Source organism: Nilaparvata lugens, chromosome 4 (genome assembly GCF_014356525.2).
Source record: "Nilaparvata lugens isolate BPH chromosome 4, ASM1435652v1, whole genome shotgun sequence".
In the NCBI taxonomy this organism is placed as follows: Eukaryota; Metazoa; Arthropoda; class Insecta; order Hemiptera; family Delphacidae; genus Nilaparvata; species Nilaparvata lugens.
The window spans coordinates 62,127,637-62,138,746 of NC_052507.1; positions in this window are offsets into that span (position 1 = coordinate 62,127,637).

The window sequence follows — 11,110 nt, forward strand, 5'->3', positions numbered from 1 at the left end:
TCATTCTTGTTTTATTGTCTGTTGTTTTGTATTGTCGGGGCTGAATTGTTTTGTGTATGAGTTCAAGATGGAGGAAAAATTACAGAAACAAATCAGGGTGCATCGCGCTAAACTGGAACAATTGTATGCCAGATTGCAAAAAATTTATGACCTGTCTAAAAATGTCTCTGATCCAAAAGTTGCTGAGCAATTTTTAGTGTTGTATCCTCGGGTGTCTCAGACCATTTCGGATTATGAAAAGACAGAATTAGTGGTTAATGAGTTGGAACTTGAGTTGAATAAAGACCATGTTGTAGCATTCAACGACTCACATCTAGATCTGTTTCAGTATATTGAAGTAGCGGCTAACACTATCAAACAGAAAGAGGCCACTGATGCTATTGCTCAATCTTCGGCAGCTCCAGCAGCTAGTGCACAGCCGGTCGTGTCTGAGTCAGTACTGCCCAAAATCGACCTTCCAAAATTTGATGGGAACCAGACTCAATGGTCGGTGTTTTATGAATTATTTAAGGCATTGGTACATGACAACAAGAGTTTGAACAATCAGCAGAAGGTCCAATATCTTGTAAGTAGACTCACTGGACAAGCAGCAAATATTTGTCGTCATTTGCCACCATTGGCTAATAATATCTAATAATTTGGCAGGCATTATTGACCCGCTATAACGATCCACGAGCGCAAGTCGATGCCTATTTCAAACAAATTTTTGAATTTCGTCCAATAAAATCAGAATCAAAGGCAGGTTGTATTGCGATTTTGGATGGGTTTTACAGTTCCATCAATGCAGTGAAGAGATTGCGACTCACTGATTTGTCAGACTCAATATTCCTCTATCATGGCTTGAGATTGCTGGATCCAAGTTCTCGTAGAAATTTTGAATCGGCCGTACGTGACAAGGCTATGCCAACTTATGCCGATTATGTCAAATCCATTGAAAAGCAAATTAAGACTCTTCCTTCTGATGAGAAACAGACTGAATCGTTTAATATGAAGCACAAAAAAGATAATAAATCAAAGGTGTTTGTGGTTCAATCAATGATTCATCTAACGATGCATCTAGTAAAAATCCCATTGTCTGAAGTGCTCAAAACCGGGTCATCGGTTAGTAGATTGTGCTAGTTTCTTGAAAATGACTCCTTGGGATCGTTATTGTTTGATTAAAGGAAAGTTTTGTTGTTTTCGTTGTCTTGATGTGGATCATTTGAGTAAAAATTGTCGTAGTAAAACTCAGTGTGTTCAATGTCGAGAATCTCATCATTCTTTATTGCACTTTTCCAGATCAAGTTCCAATAAAGGTGTTGCGTCCTCGTCAAACTCCAAGGCAGGTGGCACATCACCTATTAGTTGTTTTTCTACATCCAATGATGTAGAAAATTCGACCGTTGTGTTGTCGACCGTCACTGCACATATTCGAGATTGTAATGGTCAGCTTTGTGATGTTCGTTTCTTGATTGACACCGGGAGTCAGTGTCATTTTGTTACAGCCAAATTGTGTCGGCGTTTGAGACTACCATTCCAGCCCATGAAAACCGTTGTTTGTGGATTTGGTGGTGGTACTAGTGAAGTTCGAGGTCGTACTTGTGTGTCGATTCAGTCGAAGTTGGATCCTACCGTCAAGTTTTTGATGGATGCCACAGTGGTAGATAAAATCATTGACAAGTTGCCTTCTTGTGAAATCGACAGATCCAAACTTCAACATCTTGAAAATCTCACACTGGCTGACGACAAATTCTACCTTCCTAGTAGAATAGATAGCATCATTGGTGCAGAGTTAGTTCCTCACTTGCTACGTGGGAGTCCTAGTACAGGTGAATCGCACGAATTGATGACTGTTAATAGTGTCTTTGGTCACATTCTGATGGGGAGAGCGCCGATTCTCACTTCAACAAAGAATGTGTCGAATTGTTTTACAGCAATCTGTAGTCCATTCGTTAGTAGTCCATCATTGGATAGTTTTGTGGAACGTTTTTGGGAGTTGGAATCGTGCCCTGCACCAAGCTGTCAACTGAAACCGGACGAGTTGGAGTGTGAGGTAAATTTTCGGAAGTCTGTACATCGTGTGAATTCTGGTCGTTTTGTTGTTGCCTTGTCATTTGTGGAGCCGCCCAGCAGCTTGGGAGATTCGTATGCTGTCGCCGAACGCCGACTGCTGAGTTTGGAGAGACGACTAGAGCATGACAGCAATACTCGTATTTCATATCATGAAATATTGATTGATTACCTACGTCAGGGTCACATGTCGTTTGTAGCAGATCAGACAGACCGAGGTGGTTACTACATACCGCATCACGCCATCATGAAAGCAAGCAGCACTACCACGCCCATCCGAATTGTATTTGATGCTGGTTCCAGAACATCATCGGGTTTGTCATTGAACCAGGTTCTTCATGCTGGTCCGAAATTGCAGACTGACCTTTTTTTTTTGTTAGTTAATTTTCGTTTGTTCCCAATCGCACTAACTGCTGACATTAAACAAATGTATCGACAGATATTAGTGGAGGATTCCTGCCGTCGTTATCAGCGTGTATTGTGGAGATTTTCGCCGGAGGATCCGATCGAAATTTATCAGCTCAATTGTGTTGTTTTTGGTGTTTCAAGCTCTCCATATTTGGCACTTCGCACCATCCACCAGCTTGTAGAGGAGGATGGAAATCGTTTTCCAGCAGCCAAGGCGAGAATACCAAGAGACATGTTCATGGACGACTTAGTCACATCTGTCGCCACAGAGTCAGAGGCCTCGGAGCTGTATCATCAGTCCAAGCAGCTGTTTGAGGGAGGAGGTTTCTCGCTCACAAAGTGGACATCAAATTCACCATCAATGCTGGAGAAATTCTTGGAGGAAGAGAAATCGTTTTCGTACAAGGATTTTGAAGCAGACAACTCCTTGGCTATCTTGGGATTGAATTGGCAACCTAGTACTGATCTGTTTCAGTTTTCTGTCAAGTGTGGTGAGGTCGTCGCTACTAAGCGTTCTATTCTGGCAGTGATGGCTCGTATCTATGATCCACTTGGTCTCTTGTCACCATTTACATTATTTCTCAAGTGTCTTGTCCAGAAACTGTGGAAATTAGGAGTGGATTGGGACGAGAAGCCACCTGAGTCTATATGCACTCTTTGGGAGAATTGTCAAAAAGAGTTGCCTCTATTATTAAAATTTGCTGTTCCACGTCACATTGGTTTGTTTCAGGATTCTCACATCAGTTTGATTGGTTTTTGTGACGCATCATTGTCGGGTTATGGTGCAGTTATCTATGTGAAGTCGCAGAAGGAGAGCGAGGAGTCAAGAGTTGTATTATTGTGTTCCAAGTCCAAGGTAGCACCATCTAAAGTTGTTTCAATACCTCATTTGGAGTTGTGTGCGGCACTCTTGTTGGCAGAACTCATGAATTCAGTAGTCACTATTATTAGTGAACGTTGTCATGTGTCTCGTATTGTCGCACTCTCTGATTCGACAGTCACCTTGTGTTGGATTAATGCTCCATCCGCAAAATGGCAAACTTTTGTTGGTAATCGCGTCGCAGATATACAGGATTCTTGTATACAGGAGTGGATGCATGTTGCCGGAATTGAAAATCCTGCTGACTGTTTGTCTAGAGGTTTATCACCAGTTGAGCTTGTGAACTTTCTGTTGTGGCTCTCAGGTCCATCATGGTTAGCAGAGGACGAATGCGATTGGCCCATCCGAACTCAAATGGAAGAGATCGTGGATCCACCGGAGGCGAAAAAACCGTCAGTGTTGACAGTCACAAAATCTCCTGATTGTAACAGCAATGCAGTATATTCATTGATTGGTAGTTGTTCGGATTATGGTCGTCTTTTGAGAATTGTAATCCTTGTTCTCAAGTTCTTACGAATCTTACCCAAATCAGAGGAATCAGATTTTGATGTTGCTGAGAGGTATCTATGTAAAGTGGTGCAGAAGATACATTTTTCATCTGAATTTGTGCAATTGGAGAAGGGAGAAGATTGTTCTATGCGCCTTCGTTGCCTGTCTCCATTCATTGATAAAGGCGTGATTCGCGTCAGCGGTCGTTTGTCTCATGCTGGACTGGAATTTGAGACTTGTCATCAGATGATCCTACCAAAATCCGACGCTTTCGTATTGATGTTGATTGATGATCATCTCAAGAAGAACTGTCATGCTGGACCTTCGTTATTGTTGTCCTTGATCAGACAGAAATTCTGGATACTGTCTGCTCGCTCTATTATTCGTATTTGTGTGTTTAAGTGTAATCGTTGTTTCCGTGTTCGACCTAGTTATAATGCAATCATTCCAAAAATGGGTGACCCGCCTGCTTGTCGAGTGTCAAAATGCAAACCATTTGAAAATTGTGGTGTGGATTACGCTGGTCCTTTGCGTATTACTATGACGAGACGTCGTAATCCTTGTATTTTGAAAGCCTAGATTTGTCTGTTTGTGTGTATGGCAACAAAGGCGGTACATATTGAGTTGGTATTGGATCTATCAACGCCCATGTTTTTAGCCGTGTTTCGTCGTTTTTTGTCCCGTTGTGGACCCTGTCGTGTGATGTATTCCGATTGTGGTACTTATTTGTAGGTGCCAAGGAACAGTTGCGAAAGATATCTCAACTTTTGAATTCGTCCGAGTTTCAAACCACATTGACTAGTCAACTCGCCGAACACAAAATTGAATGGAAATTCATTCCCCCTATTTAACCGCATTTTGGAGGTCTGTGGGAGGCAAATGTCAAATCTGTAAAGTTGCATCTGTTCCGAGTAATTGGCAATCAACTTCTCACCTATGAGGAACTGAACACGGTGTTGGTGCAGATTGAAGGTGTCCTGAATTCCCGCCCACTGTGTGTACTGAGTGAGGATCCATGTGAACCGCTGGCTTTAACCCCAGCGCACTTTTTGACGCTAACACCGTTGAAATCGTTTCCCATGCTGGACGTGGACAGTGTCCCTGTGAATCGTCTCACCAGGTATGAATTGATTGGTCAACTCATTCAATCGTTCTGGAACCGATGGAGAAGAGAGTACCTGCACGAACTCCAAAGTCATAAAAAATGGTTGAAATCACCCACTTCTATCAGTGTGGGAACGGTTGTGGTAGTGGACCAACCAAACACACCTCCATTGCAGTGGCCACTGGGTGTCATCGAACAGGTGTTTCCGGGAAGTGACGGCGAGGTTCGAGTGGCGAGTGTTCGCCTAAAAACTGGTATTTATAAAAGACCAGTTACAAAACTGTATCCACTCCCAACTCAATAGTTGTTGTGCTTGTTGCATTTTTGCTTTGTGTTGTTTTTTTTTGTGTTGGTGTTTTTTTTTGTTCTTCTTCGGCATGTTTGGATTTTTTTTCCTTTCTTTGGTTTTTCAGTTTTTGTAACTTGGCTGAAAAATGGTTTTTCAGAGGCGGGGGTATGGTCTGGCCAGAGCATTTTTGAATTCTAGCGCCAAATCCCAGACTACAGTTCTGCCTGTAGCAGGCTTGTGCGCTAGTGTCGATCGTCCAGCTGTTTGGTTTGTCGAGGAGAAAAAAAAAGCCCGAGTCATTCTTGTTCAGTCGTTGTTCTTGATTTATCAGCCCGTCGTCTTGTGCAAGAGCAAATTTGTATTTTTTCATGTAATTTCCATCGGAAATTTCTAGTAATTGATTGTTTAAGTGTTGTGTGTGTGAATTATAAATATAACAGCGTAAATAGTGTTAAATTGAATTGATTTGCATCAGTTTTGAATTTATAAAGAATCAGTTTGAGCTTAGTTCAAACATAATACAAAACCAGCCTGCAAGTTGAACGTGAAAAAACAGCCTGGAAGCAAAAACCTATCTTTTTCTCAGATTTCTTCCGACCTCGAATCTGACCAAAACACCTACTAAAGGCTTCGAAGGGCAAGTAGACAAAATTGGATTAAATCTGGTGAGTTTTTGCTCTTTTTATTGTTCATTAATGCAGAGTTTGACTGTACCAATAACCTGGCTCAAATTGAAGACCAAATTTTGCTCCTTGTTAGTATTTGATAAATTGAATAGTAAATTACAGTCCTCTAGTAGCTCTAGCCTGAGCTTTGTTCAGAACACTATCTTTCAATTTTTTGATTTGTTTGCCATTGCACTATAAATATGTTTTCAAAGTCTTATCATCCTTTTACATGTTATCAGGCAATCGAAGTCAGCAAATGTTCGAGAATGATAATGTATACAGAACTAGAAGAGTAGTTGAAAATTTAGCTAGACACCCCAGAGTGTATAACAATTTTTTTCAGAAATCCTTTGTCTTTTTGGGGCCAAAATTTTCCAACTATCTACCTGATTATATAAGAAATATTGAGAACAAAATACTTTTGAAACAAATATCAAAATGGCTTACTGGATGTCTGCCTGAAACTATTGAGAGTTATTTTTCTGTAATTATCTGATTCCCATTCTATTATAATACTTATTTTACCTTTTTTGTACATACCAACTTGAAAGAAAAAGATGTGTGAGTGTGTGTGTGGATGTAGCATTAAAAACTTTTTTCACTGACCTCCTACTTGCATACAAATTGTAAATAATTTAGCAAGTAGTATTTTTATTTTGACAGGAACTAACTGTATAGAGGTTTATATCTTTATTTCACTGAGTTGTGTTTTTTTTTGTCAAGATAAAAAACGATTTGATTTGATAGTTTTCAGACTTTACGTGCTTGCCTATTCTGCAAGGATCATTCACATAATCCTTTTACTTGCCAGCTATTTGCTAAAATTCCAGTTGCACAAAAGGTAGATGCCATAAAGGCAAAGGGCCTTTGTGTTAACTGCTTCAGGCCCTACTCTGCTGGACACATTTGCACAGGTGCTTGTAAGCAATGTGGCAAACGTCATCATTCATTACTCCATGATTCATACAATCAGCCAAGTAAGTTTCCTGGTGAAAATACAGTTATTTCAAACAGCATTCAATCCTCTTCTCAACAAAGGGAGGTTTCAGGCACAAACACAGCATCCACAATTGGAAAACAATCTTTTGCCATGGGAAACTCTTCCTTGCAAACTATAAATTCAGCACCAACATACAAACAAATAGATTCAGACAACACGCACTCTTCACACAATCCACCTTCAGTGGTCACTCATACAAACAATACCTTATCCACATATGATCAACATAAATCAGAAATAGCTTTGATGCCTACAGCAGAAGTTTTAGTTGTAGATTTCAGGGGTGAATTACTCAAATGCCAATGTCTTCTTGATTCAGGATCAAATTGCTGTCTTGTGACCAAAGGATTAGCCTCTAAATTAGCATTGCCTCCACTCCACATAGATAGTGTAATTAGCAGCATTGGTAACAGTCAATCAACTTCTACTATTGCACATTCAATAGAAGTGAAATCATTTGACCAAGCCTGGTCTACACTACAACGATGCATTGTTGTTGACAATATTTCAAGTAATGTTCCACATGTCAATGTTGATATTTTAAATTGTAATACTCCTTCAAATATCAGACTTGCAGATCCAAATTTCCACAAATCTAAGAATATTGATTTACTTTTAGGAGTTTCAGTATTTGCTGCTGTCATGAATCCTGAAAGAATTGCAACAACAGTAAACTTGGTTGGGTAATATTTGGAGCAATTGAGTCACCATCAGCTGTTGACACTAACAAGGGTCAGCAGGCAGTTATTTCAAATTTCGTTTCCAATCAGGATGTCTCTGTACAGCTTGAAAAATTTTGGAAGTTGGAAGAAGTTACTTCACATGTTACAGCCTCTCCAGATGTTCTCAAGGTAGAAGAGCACTATCTAGAACACACCACTAGATTGAATAGTGGTAGATTTGTTGTATCATCACCACGAAAGGATAACATACTTGCTTTAGGATAATCGGAATTTCAAGCAACCAAACGCTTCCATTCACTTGAGAAAAGGTTGTCCAAGCAGCCTGATTTGAAGACTCAATATATAGATTTCATGCATGAGTATCAAGACTTGGGTCATATGTCTTTAGTTCCCCCAGCTACCAATGATGAAAAAACATTTTTTATTCCACATCATCCAGTATTTAAACCAGACTCTACAACAACTAAGATGCGAGTTGTTTTTGATGCCAGTGCCAAGTCATCATCTGGTTTATCTCTCAATGACACACTGTATAAAGGTCATACAGTGCAATCAGAACTATTTGACGTTGTACTGCGTTTCTGTATGCATAAGATTGCAATTAAGGCAGATGTTTCAAAAATGTATCAGCAGGTTGTTTCGAATACTAATGACAGAAATTTGCACAGAATTCTCTGGCGTGAGGATCCATCTCAACCACTTCAGCAATTTCAGTTAAATACTGTTACTTACGGCACAGCTCCTGCTGCCTTTTTAGCCACTCGTACTCTCAACAGAATTGCTGTTTTGTAGAGTGAGAGGACTGTATCTAAATTATTATTGTATTTAATGAAAGTACTTGCCAAGCTGGAATTAAAAGAAATATTTACTGTGAGCAAAGATATGGAAATTCTCAAATTAGTATAGATAATAGACTCACCAGTTGTAATATTCATATGTGCCAAATTATCAATTATAAGGTATTGGAATCGAAATACAGGATGGAATATAGAAATGAGAAGGATAAATACCTTTGGGAAAGGAAATACCTTTCTGATACTCTGACACTGTGGCCTGGCGATGATTACAAGCTGCTTGGCAATATCAATTTCACTGCTCCTTGCTTCTCCCAAATATTCACGACATTCATTAAACACTTCAATCAATTATTGACATATAATGTCCGGCTAGACAAATAACAAAATAACAAATAAAGTGAGCCGGTACAGTACACTCTTGACTCAGTCTGCCTTTTCTCTCGACTGAAAATAAAGCCCTGGGCTGACAACAGTTTTCGACAATCCACCGCCAGGAGGCAGCACCGCATGGAACAGCGCTACAATTCAAGAATGGCCACAACATTCCCCCCCACCAGAAAAGATATTTTTCAGCTAGGGCAAAGACAAAAATGACAATTATAATAATACAAAAATCCAAACATGCAACCACAACCAAGAACACAAAAAAAACCAAGGTTCACGACCACACCCTCCACTATTGAGTGGGTAGTGGGAAAAGTTTAGTGACTGGTCGTTTAAGACACCCATTCTTTAAACGCACCAGAGCCACTCTCACTTGGCTGTCCGTCCCTGGAAAAACTTGTTCCACGATACCTAGTGGCCACTGCAGTGGAGGGAGGTTCGGCTGATCCACAATTACAACAGTGCCTAATTCAAGTGGAGTAGACGATTTCCACCATTTTCCTCATTCCTGAAGCTCATGAAGATATTCTACTCGCCACCTGCGCCAAAAGGATTGCACTAGTTGATTCACCAGCTGAAAGCGAGTAAGATGATTGACAGGAGAATCAACAGCATCTTCCATTGGAAAAGCTTTCAATGGGGTAAGTTTGAGAAAATGTGCTGGTGTTAATGCAAGTGGTTCACTGGGATCTTCACTCATAGAGCACAGTGGTCTCGAGTTCAGTACAGCTTTGACCTGAACTAAAGGGGTATTCATCTCTTCGTACGTAACCAATTGAGTACCAATCACACGAAATAGATGTGATTTTGTTGCCTTTATGTTCGCTTCCCAGATGCCACCAAAATGGGGTGCTCCTGGCGGAATAAATTTCCAGTCAATTCTATAATCGGACAAATCACCTATAAGACTGGTTTGGAACGTAGAAGAGTTGACAAATTTTGAAAGCTGAACTAATTGCTCATGAGCGCCAACAAAATTGGTTTCACAATCTGAGTAGATTACTCTACAAGGCCCACGTTGAGACAGAAAACGTTCAAATTCAAATTCAAATTCTTTATTTGCCATAATACAATACAATTTTTTCAAAACAAAAACACAATTAAAAACTTAATTTAAACATTAACATGAAATAAATAATAATTCTTCTCAAAATTAGCTTATAGGCATTGCCAGCAAAACCAGAGGTTTGTGTGCTGCAACGATTATCAATCTTAGAAATCTTAACTTACAAAATTAATAAACCATTTAATCGATATATCAATATTGAAAAAAAAAATAAAATGAAAATAAATAATAAACAAAAGGAGTGCTTTATTACAGAGATGGCTATAGGAAAAAACACCTGAATTAAAACTAAAAATCTATATGGAGGTGACAAAAGATAAGGAGATCAATTATGAAAGAGGTGAGATACATTACAGATCTTATCCATTCAATATTTCTATGGATGACTTAGTTATATGTTTAACTAGAAAGTGTTGAGGTACCAAGTTAATAAGTTTACTGCCGATGTAAGTGAATTGTCTTTGGCAAACAGTTAAGTCAGTTCTATTTATAATATAGTTTGGTTGCGCTCGGAAGTTGTATGACATCATGTATGGTTTAAATATATTTTTACATTTATTCAGGTACAGTATTAAATTTTTTATATAGAGCTGCTTTAACGTTAGCACGGGGAACTCAACAAACAGAAGATTTGTTGGGTAGCGTCTGGGACGGCCAAGAGCAGCTTTTATTACATGTCTTTGCAATACGAGAATCTTGTTCATGTGCGTATCCAAGGCACCACCCCACACCCTGATTCCATACTGAAAAATGGACTGAGCATATGCCAAGTACACCAATTTCACTATATTCGCATCCCCGAGACCGCTCAATTTATGAAACTTGTATATGACATGTCTCAATCTTCTACACAGACTATCAATGTGAGCATTCCACTTCAGATGACAGTCGAACATAACGCCTAAATATTTAATTACATTCACTTTTTCTAACGAGCTGCAACCACAGTCCTCGTGCCTCACCCGTGGGTATGTGTAATAGGCGCAGTCAGGGGAGTGAATTTTAATACCTGTATGTGACCCTTCCCGGGGGGCTGATCTCACTGAGGGTGAGAAGGCCATGTAAACGCTTTTCTTTGCATTTAGAGTTAATGAATGTTGATCCAGCCATGAAGTCATAGCCAGACCCGATTCCGTCAATCGCTCCACCTGCCTCCAATCTGGTCCGGTGAAAACCAAGGCAGTATCATCGGCAAAAGATATAGTAGTACAGTTATTAATATTTATTTTTAAGAGATCATTAATGTATATCAAAAATAATATCGGTGAGAGGACTGTACCCTGGGGAAGGCC